The 12,944-nt window shown below is 37.9% G+C and overlaps 1 protein-coding gene across 2 annotated transcripts in view; it reads left to right on the forward strand.

The window, feature by feature from the left end:
• The window catches only part of LOC306854476 (leucine-rich repeat and fibronectin type III domain-containing protein 1-like), a 61,775-nt gene that overhangs the window by 31,829 nt on the left and 17,002 nt on the right, over nucleotides 1-12,944 (forward strand). Inside the window, exon 1 of one of the 2 annotated variants that reach the window (XM_079392524.1) lies at nucleotides 11,816-11,920. The exons of the other annotated variant lie outside the window; for it this stretch is intronic. The gene's annotated coding sequence lies outside the window, so the exon portion shown is untranslated. Of the gene's footprint in view, nucleotides 1-11,815; nucleotides 11,921-12,944 lie in introns of those variants that run through there. 2 annotated transcript variants of the gene reach the window in all.

The raw sequence follows: 12,944 nt of genomic DNA on the forward strand, positions 1-12,944 counted from the left end.
TTGCACATTTAAACTTTTTTTTGTGTGTGTGTGGTACAAGTTTTCTGAAATGTTATGTTTGCATTTCTTAATGTACTGTAATTAACTTTGAAAATATGTTTATGTATTGTTTTTTTGTTTTTGTTTTCCTATTCATCTGCAGTGTCTTGCTTTAAAGTGTCTTTAAAATAGTGACAAATCAAGTCTCTACAGATTCTGAAGTCTGTAGAAGTTGTTCATTGAGTTTTGCAGTTAATGCATGTGTTGTAGTTTGACATATTAATGTGGCTGAACTTTCACCTAAACACAAAGCAAATTCAATCAAGTTCATTTAGTCAGTAGTATTACATTATTTCGATCTGTGTACTGGTTCAGGCTGTTACCGGCAAAATCAATACACATCAACAGAAACATCTCTCTGATCTCTAATCAACAGCGACAGGACAAACTAGTGCAGAAAGATCCTAAAAAGCACTTGTGAAGCGAGCGAGAGCTTCCAGGAAGCGTCTGGGGACGGCAGGCCTCCTTCATGTTTGTTTACATCATGTGCGCTTGTGAACTCTCGCTTTAGGCAAAAGACAGAAGTCACAGAACAGGAGTTTTAACCTTTGTAATGCGGCTCAGTGCAGCTCAAGAAAACAAACATTAGACACGTCATCAGTAGACAGACGGATCTGAAGAGCTCTGGGTCAAACGGCCTCGCTGTTAAAGAGCTCTTGAGTACGGCAGGAACTTCTGACACACAACACTTTATATCTGCATATACTGATGTCAGAAGATCTCAAACTAATCAACATGAAACCTTATGGGATTCTCATGATCGAGATTTCATTCAATAGCTTTTCAAAAAGTTATACATACACTTAAATATTATAAATAATATAGATATTATGATCATTATCATTGTTGTTAGAGTTGTCAAGATTAGGATTGTTGAAAGCTGTACCAATACCTTCATGAAAGTTCATAATGTTTTTATACCAATTTTGGTTCGATGTTTGTTTGTTTGTTTGTTTATTTATTTATTTATTATAATAACACGTTTATTATTATTATCATATCTATGTGTGTGCGTAATATTTAACAGATAGATCATTTTTCATAAAATAATATTTAGATGTATAGAATTTTTTTCTAAAATTATATATACATTTATAAATATTATAAGTAATATTTAGATATTATTATCATTGTTGTTGTCATTGTTGTTATTAGGGTTCCAATACCTTATAAGTCCATGATTTCTTTAATTTGTTTAAACAGTTTATTATTATTATTATTATTATTATTATTATCTAAACGTGTTAAATATACATTTAAATATTATATATTTAGATATTTATTATTATTAATTTGCTTTATTTAAAAGCTCAATATTTTAACATTTGAATAAAATATATTTTACATGTTCATGCTGGTCCATTTATGACCCATATGTATTTTATTTAATTATTAATTTTTGTCTCTTCTCAGATACAGCTCTAAACATCTCTGTGGATTTATGTAAAAGTCAGTAAATCTTCAAAGAAAATAACAGAAGATCTGTAAAGGTTATGCTAGATATGTAATCCCAAAGGTTAGCTGTGAAACACTAACCTTTATTTATGGTTGAATCTTCAAGCACTGCAGCTGAAATTCTAATGATTTCTATATAATTGCGATCACTTCATTATGGTAACAGTTAAATTCACTCCTGACGGAGATTTACGTGACACATGGAGGCTTTAACAGCAGGTTAGATTGTGTTTTTTAGTTGGTTTTATCCATCACGAGTATAAAGTCAACTATACTGACCTAGGTAAAGTTTGAATGCAAATTCCAGCTGCTGCTTCTTCGCTAGCTATATTTCTTCACTGGTGTTTATTGCTGATGCAGCTGTTATTCTCTCTGAACTGATGCTTGTTGTTTTGCAGCACATTGCAGTGGAGAGTGTGTGAAATATGAACACGTTTAGCGTGGTGTGAGGTTTTGTCTGTGGAGTTTCACACTCAAGTGAATGTGTCTAGCATAAACAATGTCTTTTGCATTGATATTTAATATTTTAAGTAGTGATAGTGATACTTGACTTGGCAAACAACATTAATATGGTAACTTTAAAGTGATAGTTCACCCAAAAATGATCATTGTCATAATTTCTTCACCCTTGTGTTTTTCCAAATCTATATGACTTAGCCTACTTTCTTCTGCAAAACACAAAAGAAGAACATTTAGAAAAACACAGGGTCCAAACAATTTGAGTTTCATTTGATAAAAAACACAAATTTTTGAAAAATATGACTAAGCCATGGATCTACACTAAACTTGCCAGTTTTATTCCTTTCTATATTCTGAAGGTTTTTATACTGGGGTTTGTTTATACATTATTTTCCTAATTTTATACAACATTTTATTCATAAAAACATGGTGAAAATGTTTTTTTTGTATATGTTGTTGGATGCATTGGTGCACAGTTTCATGCACAGTTTTTAGATTCTGAGCTATGTAATGTTTCAAATAAGTGAAAAGAATCTAGTTTTTTTTGTTACACATGTAGATTTCAGTTATAATACATATTTAACGGCCGCTTTCTCAAAATGAGTTTGTTTCTGCACTTAATCAGCACCATACTGTACATATACACCAAACTTAGCAGTTTTATTCCTATCTATATCCTGAAGATTTTTATAGAACGTATTATTTCTATATCATTAGCATGATTTTATTATTGTATTTCATCTATCTGTATATTTTAATTGCAATACATTTTTAAAGGGCATTTAATCAAAATGAGTTTTTATCTCCTCTTCAGCAGCACTTACATATATATCATTCCTGTATGTTCTGAAGGTTTTTATAGAAGGGTTTGTTTTGTTCAAATATCATTCACCTGATTATATATAGTACATTATATTCCTAATAACATGGTAAAAATGCATTTTTTTGGATGAATTAAAGCAGCTGGCATATGGACTGTACTTCTGCCGTTCACAAGAGCGCGGGTTTGAAAACACGTAACAGGCCTGGCATGTTTTCATACCCATAATGCAGTGTGAAATGCACTTTTAAAGTCAATTCAAATGCAGTATAAAGGCGCTTCTCCTCAGTGCGGTTAAAGCGGGTGGCAGCCCGACAAAAGGAAGAAAACAGCATGGAGAAACGATTGTTCTGCTCATTAACGGAGCTGTGAAGGAGGCAAGAGTTTGTTCTCTCCTCGTCACGTCTGTGGGGGGCTCGTGAATAATCACGTCTCGCCAAAGAAAGAAACATCCCAAGTTCTCCGTTAGGTCATCTGTGACGTTTTGATTCGCGAAAGCGTCTTTGTGCTAAATTTCACAGCAGGGTTGTCTGGATGAGAAGTGCAGTTTATTAAAATGCTCATTATAGTTTGGAGAGTAATTCATCTCGTTAAATTTCCCTTCATAATAGTCTGTGACTGATGAGTTATGAGACCGCACTCGGACACAAACACGCTCGTTCTCCAGAGGACTCTGTTTATGAGTTAGGATTCAGCGACAACGTTTCCCATGAATAAATATGCAGAAGAATCATTGTTTTTTGGGAAAAGCTCTCATGTGAGTCACATCTCCTGAAGGCCTTTGAGCTTCAAGTAATCCAACTACATACTTTCAAAGACCACACTGAGCCAGAGTCGTCAATAATTGCGCAAAAGTCTGACACTTTATGACTCTGAGGGCAGGAAAAGTTCTTTTGCGTTTGTCTAATTGGTGTTTGGCTCTCTCTGAGGAGCAAACGCACCGGATGATGAGCTTTAGATGTGTAATGAACAGACCGACACGTTTACCACTTATCACGCTTTTGGAAATTGCACTTGCCTCAAGGTAAGATAAAGGAAATGTAGGGGAGAGCAGGGCACAGCCTGACACTTTCTGGCTTTCTCAGTTTGTGTAAATTCACTTGGGGTTCAGAGAAATATTTTAACACATTAATTGATGCCGTTTTTGCCATTGAATAATTTTGTATTTTTTTTTAAAGTACGTGCAACTTTTTTCTCACAATTCAGATTTTTTTCTCAGAATTCCGTGATATAGTCCTAAACTCGCAATTGTGAGTTATAAAGTCAGAATTGAGTTATATATTGAGATATAAATCAATAAAACTCAATTCTATAAATGCAACTCTAGCCTCTGATTCAAATTATGATTTTCTTTCTTGCAATTGCAAGTTTATATCTCGCAATTCTGACTTTATAATCCGCAGATGTGAAATATAAACTCACAATTATGTTTTTAAGTTTTTTTATTCAGTGTATGACAGTGTATAAGAAAATATTATCTGGAAAAAAATATGCAAGACAAACTAAAATTTATCAATAAAATACAATTAAGTTTTTCATATAAAATTATGTGTTTTTTTATATATAATTAAAAATATACTAATTTTGGAGTTTGACAGTGAACACACTGCAAAGCAGCTATAAGGCATAGTTCAAAATAATTATTATTCTTGAAATAATCATTTCTAAACATTCAAGTTCTTCCTCTCAGTCTGTATCTTATGATTTCTCAATAGAATTAATAAGAGTTATATGTGTCCATTTTAACCTGTTAAATAATAGATTAGAGATCAAATACATTTTTGAATTTTGGCGTAATCTTTTGTCTATGTCGTTTTGATATAGCAACTAGTAAATACACTAAGTTTGGTCATGCTAGAATATGTGGGAACTCTTAAACCATGCTTGTGACAACTAACCCCGCGTTAGGTTGTACAAGAGCAGATTTGATGAAAGCTTCATGAAGCGAATCGTACCTGTTCAGCAGAACCTTTTGAACTCTGTAACTTTTAAAAAATGCATGCGTTTGTGTTGTACGTAATTGAAGGAAGTATTTCTGTGAAAGAGTACAGCTGCTCTGATCAAACTCGCACACTTGATTTACACTGTGACAAGAAAGAGCTAAAGCAACTCGGAAGGAAAATGCAAGCTCAGTTGACAACATGCTTGATTAGCACAAGATATATTTTTGACTCCTTCCATGTTTTCTTTGAAAAGCAACATCAGAAATGGAGGTTACAGTGAGACACGTCACATGGAAGTGAATGGGAGATTTTTTTTGAAGATTTAGAAGTATTAAAAAAATGAAGCTTATTATTGTTTTATTGTTTTTGTGTGTTATTTAAGCTGTAAAGCTTTTTAAATGATTATTTTTACAGTCATTTTAGGGAGTGGTAATGGCCTTGAATATTAAGTGATTTTCACCTGAGAGACAAAGGGCCCTCCCCTAAAGGCTGCTAATGGCCCATCAGTGTGACTGTGATTTTGAGGCAGGTAAGACAGAGTGTGAGGACATTGAAAAAATCTAGAAACTAGAGCTCTAGAGACCCCCGCAGGGGTGGCGAGCTTCTCAGCTCCGCTACACTTCGGGGCGGAAATAACTGAGAGAAGCGCTCGCTGGAGCCAGCTGCGCCCTGGAACTCTGGCAGCGTTGGCAGACTGGTCTCCCGAGGGCACTGGGGGGAGACGGACACCGTATAATGAGGTGTAATCCATTCGTCCCCAGAGGGGCCTGCTCTCATAAATCCTGGGCCATAGCATCAGGACTGCCTCAGCTGAAGCCTCCTATTGAAACGACGGTCCTCAGACCCGGGTCATTTCTAGGAAGATCAGGCTGATAGAACCAGAACCTGCAAGGCAGGACCCAATGAGACACACTTGGCATGGGCTCCCACATTGCCAAGTGCCTACTGAGGGAACAGTCTGGCCTCTGGTGTACCTAGAGCTGCTAGCTCGGTGCCCTGAAGCGGAGGACCGGCAGGAGACGGCCAAACCAGGAACTCTAGAGACCCCCGCAGGGGTGGCGAGCTTCTCAGCTCCGCTACATTTCCGGGCGGAAGTAACTGAGAGAAGCGCTCGCTGGAGACCGCTGCGCCCTGGAACACTGGCAGGGTTGGCAGACCGATCTCCTGAGGGAACTGAGGAGAGAGGGGCACCGTGTAATGTGATATACGCTGCTCTTCCCCAGAGGGGCCGGCCCTCAGAAGTCCTGGGTCATAGGCAGCAGGACATTTTAGCCAAAGACTATCTAGCGAGAATGACGGTCTGCAGATCCGCGTTCTGCTAGAAGCCTTTGGCCCGGAAACGCCACTCTGACTCCAATATCATGGGGAGTACGAGAAGTGATGCTCCCTAAATGAGGAGCTGGAACACGGTTGGGGCTGCTCCGACCACCTCAACCTCCTCAGAGGAAGAAAGGTAAAGCATCAATGTCCCAAGAGCTGGTTGAAGACAACTTGTTCAAGTGTTTTCCCTACGAATGGAAGGAGAGAGACAGGTCTGTAGTTTTCTAAAAGAGAAGTGTTTAATGTAGGTTTTTTGAGCAGTGGGGTTACCCGAGCCTGCTTGAATGCTGTGGGGAAGATGCCTGTGAGGAGAGATGTGTTGATAATGTGTGTGAGGGCTGGTAAGAGTGTGGGAGAGATTGTTTGGAGAAGATTGGGTCGAGAGGACATGTTGTAGGATGGCTGGAGAGGAGAAGTTTGGATACTTCTGCCTCGGTGAGGGGACAGAAGGAGAAGATGGGAGTTAGAGCAGTGGATGTGGTTGATTGAAGGTCCTGTGGAGTTGAGAACTGGTTACTGATTGTTCTAGTTTTGTCTGTGAAAAAAGTGGCAAAGTCGTCAGCGGTTATCAAAGTGGTGGGAGGTGGAGGAAGGGGACAGAGGAGAGAATTAAATGTTCTGAAGAGATTACGCATGTCTGGAGCGCTGTTGATCTTGTTGTGGAAGTGTGAGGATTTGGCAGTGTGGACTTCAGTAGAGAAAGATGAAAGCAAAGACTGATACCTACTCAGGTCTGACGGATCGTTTGATTTGCGCCATTTTCTTTCATCTTCCACTCTGAGTTTGGTCTGATTCTCACGAAGAACATCGGATAACCAGGGGTTAGAAGGGGCAGCCCGTGCTGGCCTGGAGGAGAGAGGACAGATGTCGTCTAGACAAGAGGTTAGCTGAGCTCGTTCTCAGCTGAGGCGCAAATTATTTAAAGTGCAATCAAACATAAAAACCTCAACGAAAATGCAGAGTAGAAATAGGTAGGAAACGAACTATTCCTTCCTAGCAGCAAGTAAATAATTTAAACAATAGAACTGCGACCAAGTATTTTAAACACTTACGCGAGCTGTCGTCCGTCTCTTCTGGTGACTAATCGGCTTTCTCCATATATGTATATGTATACATACCGTATATACACATCTAACTTCTCCTAGTTAGATGAAATACATCATTTAATTTCTCAAAACTAAATGCAGAAGACAACCAGACGAGTAAACACGGTCTGATATGAAAAGGATTCATAATAAGAATGAGAATGACGTAATGCACGCGTCGCCACTGCAACGCGCGCTACAACAGTGAGCTCTCACTCAAATGGGGAAGAACCGCACTGCGGCAGGCGGAGCGTCGAGCCCTCTATCTGGCGCTGGATCTAATGGGAAAGGAAGAAGATAGAGGCTTGCCCCATCTTCATTCCCTCCACCTGATCCATGTGCGACCACGAGTGCAGCTGACACTCCGCCTTTTTTTCTTTTTCCGATTGGTACAGTGCTGGAGTTCCTGCAGGCCCGTTTCTCCGCAGGGGTAACCCACTCCACCCTGAAGGTTTACGTGGCGGCTTTATCGGCCTACCGCGCCCTTCTCGGTGGCCTCTCAATGGGTAGGCACCCCCTCGTACATGTTTCCTCCAGAGGCTGAGGCCTCCGGCCAGAGAGCTATGCTATGTGGTGGATCAGGATGCTATACTTCCAGCATTCCTGCCGGCGGTTGCTTCATTCCTAGAAGCTGATGCCGGTTCCACCGCACGTGCTTTTATGCTTCCTGGTCGATTACGTCACCCGCCCGCAATGTCTCGCCCTTCCATTGGACAGATTACACATGTATTCAGAGCACGGTCATGCTGAAGGCGTTCGCCTAGCGTTTTTGACGCAGCTCGAGTTCCTTGAAGGGAATGAATTATTATTGTTTAGCGCACTATTAAATCTATTTGTGAACATTAAACATTCTTCTAAACATTCTTAGATGGTAGCATTTCTCATGTTGTCATTTGGGAAAAACCCAACAAAACGTGTTCAAGTTTATGTCACAATAAAACGTTAACTAATGCAAAAAAGAAACCACTTACTCATCAGATCGATCTCGTCTTCTGGATGAACTCTTGTTCTTATTTTGAGGGAAATCCAGCCTTTACTCAGGGCATCTTCTTCCAGAAACGAACAGTACCCGCGATGGGCGTCCTCCTCACTCTTTATTTATGTTGGGCGTCTCCATGTGCGCGTGGCTCACGTGGTTATTTACATGTGAATGGCGCGTGCCGCGAGGGGGCGGAATCGCATTAGAAATAATGAGTTAGACGGGACAGACTGAACACAGGGCCGGCGCCAAGGGGGGGCATTCACGGGCCGTGCCCCCCCAAACGAGTTACTGTGCCCGCCACTTTCCATCCTTTCCCCTCCTTACTGAAAGTGATCGATTTTGAAAGCGAAAGTGAAACCGATAAAACAGTGCACATAAGAAAGCAATTGCGTGCTTTAGCGAGCGTCAGCAACTGCACGCGATAACAGATTGCATGCACGCTTCCCAAACCACCACACACACACAACGTGATTTGAATTCAAATTCCCCCTGGCACCGGCTCTGACTGAACATCATGTTGATTTCATACGGATTTCTGTATCACAGAATGTTTGTTTTCGATAAGACTTACTTTCTATAGATATAACTCACATGTTTCTGTGTTTGTATTTGCTGAGTTACAGTTCATTTTAGTGACTTGTTTCAAAAAGCAGTTCGCAGAGATGGAGAAGATGAAGAGCGCACCCAGTTTGTTTTCTTTTTTTTCCAAATCCACAAAGTTGTGTTGTTATCGTGAGTGTACACGAAAAAATAGACACTTAACAGTTTTGATTGATGTATAACACTTTTTTGTGTGACCAAAGTCAACGGAGTACTAAAAATTAAAATTCTGTCATTATTTACTCACTGTCAGTGACCTGTATTATCAGTGGGGATAGTAGGAAAAAAAATATGGAAGTCACTGTGGTCCAGCAGCTGTTTAGTGTCCACACATTCTTCAAAATAACTTTTATGTTTAACAGAAGAAAGAAACTCATTCAGGTTTAAAACAACTTGAGAGGGAGTAAATGATGACACAATTGACCTATCGGTAAGCCCCGCCCCCCTTAGTTACTGTTGCTCCCTCAGACAAACAGAGTTGTACAATGAAGTCTTGTACAAAGTCTTACAACGACAGCTGCAGTCTGAAAACCTTGTCCCACTAAGTTTTTGCACAATTTTGGACACAGAAGGCCACCAAATGGGAATTAAATATTCCATGGAGAGATTTATAAAATATTTAAAATATATACGGTGGGTAACTCGAAGCGAGGGTTTACAGATCTCAATGCAAGCGGGAGAAGTCTCATATTACGGTCGGTCATCACGATCATGACAACATGCAGGATCAACACTGTTCATGTATCGCAGGGTATGATTAAATGAATGTACATTTAACCAGTTTAATATAAAGAGACAGTGATAGGTAGACCTTCGTTTATGTGTTTTTGACCTACACTGTACACGTCGCGAGAACAGTCCGCTAGGTTTGTACTGTACATTAGCATGGACTCACTAACTTTAACGTTAGCTAGTTTTAGCCAGAGATACCTTGCTGAAGCACAAGATAACATTAACATTCTTCTTGAGATGAAAATTGTAACTTAATGAGTGTATGGTAACCAGAAAATTTAAGTTTTTGATTTGGATTGGGGTTGAATATTTAGGGAAATTTGCTCTGTTTTGTTTGGATTCAGGAAATGTAATAAAATAAATTATATTGCCTATCCTCTCAGGATACCTGGAATCAGTGTTACAAATACCACAGGCACATTGTTTTTGCATTTTTTGTAGCATAAACACCATCAAACCGATGCAAGCTTCGGATCTTCCAGTGTTTCTCTATGGCGCTGAAACCTAAAGATGTCAGAGTTCCGCTCCCCGTGCAACTGATACTCAACTGCCATTGGCTCTTCTGTGTTCGAGGGGAGGGGCTTACCAATAGGTAAATTTTCATTTATGGGTGAACTATTCCTTTAATGTTAATAAAATAAAACACAAAGAGAAAAATAAATCACTGCTCCTGACTGAAGAACTTTAACACAGTTGCTAAAGTTCAGCAGTAATAAAATAACTTCTAGTATCGATAAGTACCGGTATCGATAAGCAGTATCGGTATCGGTATCAATAAAATGTAAACGATACCCATCCCTAATCAGACTATATGAGCCATAAAAGTCTGATGAATCAAATATGATACTCAACAAAAACATACATTTTGTTTAAAGTTTCAATAAACTGTTCCACTTCATAAAACTGTGGGTTAAGAAACATTATAGGTATATGAAAATGTCTTGGCCAAAGCAAAGGAAATCTACTAACTGTTCACAATGAGGACGGAGGCGATGTGATGTTGTATGCATGAACAGAAGCGGCTCGGAGTCGTAATAATGCGATGCACAGAATCTCACCGCCGCACTTTAAAGTTAATGGCTGATGTTTTACTCAAGACAAATGGCTGTGGGATCAGCGTACGACGTCATGTGCGTTCACCTGCTCTTCACGCTCCTTAAAAGCCTGGTTAAAGCACTTGTAAATATTCAATACCTCTCCTATCTCCATCAAGACCTGGATTTCTCCTGCAGCTTAATGCAATTCAAAGACCTACATTCTTGTGCAGAGTTGCCTTGGAAACAAAGTTCTCCAGGCTGTTTTTTTCCTCTGTTACCGGAGATACGGCAGATCAATCAAGCGAATCCTCCGAGGCAGAGACAGGAAATGCTCCGCCGTACAATCTCCACTGAGAAAAGCCACTAGTGTCCCAGTTAGTACTTGAATACACACACAATTATTCCTCAGTCGCTGGCGCATCGGCCCATTATTGAACTCGGCATTGGACTTATCGATCAACTTTTTGCATTTACAAGCTCTGCAGAAACTTATCAATACCACCGTTACACACACATTAGCTTTTGCAATTAGATTTGCTAATTTAGCCAATATAACATGCTCATTAGCAGAACCTAAGCAGGGGATGAATTCAAAATTGGGCTGCTGACATGTGATGTGACATACTGTGCTTTAAACAAGATTTTCTCAGGCTTGTATGTAATGATTATGCATGCCATAAAAATTGAAAACTAAAATAGTGATTGAAAAAAAAAAATCGTATACAGTACAGTTAAAAAGTGGAGTTGACATGAAAACAGAAGAAATTGTCAAATATTATTACAGTTTAAAAAGAATAGTTTTCTGTTTTAATATACATTAAAATATAATTTATTTCTGTGATCAGAGCTGTATTTTCAGCATCATTACTCCAGTCTTCAGTGTCACATGATCTTCAGAAATCATAATAATATACTGATTTACTGCTCAACAAACATTTCTGATTATCATCAATGTTGAAAACAGTAGTGCTGCCCAATATTCTTGTGGAAACTATGATACATTTTATTTTTCAGGATTCACAGATGAATAGAAAGTTCAAAGGAATTTATTTGCAATAGAAATCTTTTATGACATTATAAATGTCTTTAGTCTCACTTTAGAGCAATTTAATGCATGCTTGATGAATAAAAGAACTCATTTATTTGACTCAGTGATGCATTTTATTTGCTTAAAAGTCTTAAAAGTGATATTAATTATTAACCATGTGTTTCTCGTGGTGCATTATGGGTATCGGACTTACAGGTGTCTTTACTGGAATTTTCTTTTCCAAGCAGAATGTTGGAAATGATGACTTTGTGAGTTGAATAGAGCGAAGCTTATTTTTTCTACTGGGTCAAATGGGCATGTCAACAGATCAATATGAGTTCAAAAATCATTTTCATGGTTTAATTTTTTGCGGTTGCTGGATAGTCATACTGAAGGTCAGATGTTGTCAGGGGTTCTGCAGGTAAAAACATCTGAAGATATTCAATAATGAACTTTCATAGTGACATTTCTATACTTGCCAACAGATTTAGAAATGTAATTTGTTGATGCTGAGCAGCAAAATTCCTAGTATAGAAACTATCAGTCTCTTATTTTGCAGTAAATCAAAACTGACAACACAGAATTGGTTTTAATTTTTTTTTTAAATGCATTCGATTAACTGTTTTTTAAAAGGAACACATTTGGCACAGGTTTATTATAGTTATCTAAAAGTAAAACCATTAAAAAAAGTTTATTTGAAATAAAAATCAATTCTGACCTTTCCTCTCTCTCTCTCTCTCTCTCTCTCTCTCTCTCTCTCTCTGTCTCTCTCTCTCTCTCTCTCTCTCTCTCTCTCTCTCTCTCTCTCTCTCTCTCGCTCTCTCTCTCTCTCTCTCTCTCTCTCTCTCTCTCTCTCTCTCTCTCTCTCCCACGTACTGTCTAAATACTGTCCTGTAACAATAAACGCAAAATGACAAAAAATACATTTTAAACTTATTTTATTTCATCTAGTAGCCATTTCTTTCTTTTTCAACATTTTCTTTCATTTTCATTTAGTTCAATTAAATGTACTGTACTAAAACTTAAAATAAAATTATTTTAAAAACATTTTTGCAGACATAGACAGTTAATACAATTTTAACATTACTGAAATATTTAAATTAATATGAAAACTATATACTAAGACAACACTGAATTGGTGATTAATTTTGTAAGATTTTGATTGTGATTGTGATTTTTTATTATTTTTTTTATGACCATAGTGTTGCTTTATTTTATTAAGCAAAAAAATAATAATTGCATAAATAGTTATTTGAAGTAAAATAAATGTAATGTTTCTGTCTTTCATTTTCAACATTTTCTTTCATTTTAATTTAGTTTAACTTGATGTATTGAAAAAAACTAAAGCTGAAATAAAAATGAATAAAAACTATATAAACATAAACATTTTTTTTAAAGTTTAAAAAAAAAACCCCAGCAAAATTACTAAAATTTGAAACAGAATA

This window comes from Barbus barbus (assembly GCF_936440315.1).
Source record: "Barbus barbus genome assembly, chromosome: 34".
Taxonomy (NCBI): domain Eukaryota; kingdom Metazoa; phylum Chordata; class Actinopteri; order Cypriniformes; family Cyprinidae; genus Barbus; species Barbus barbus.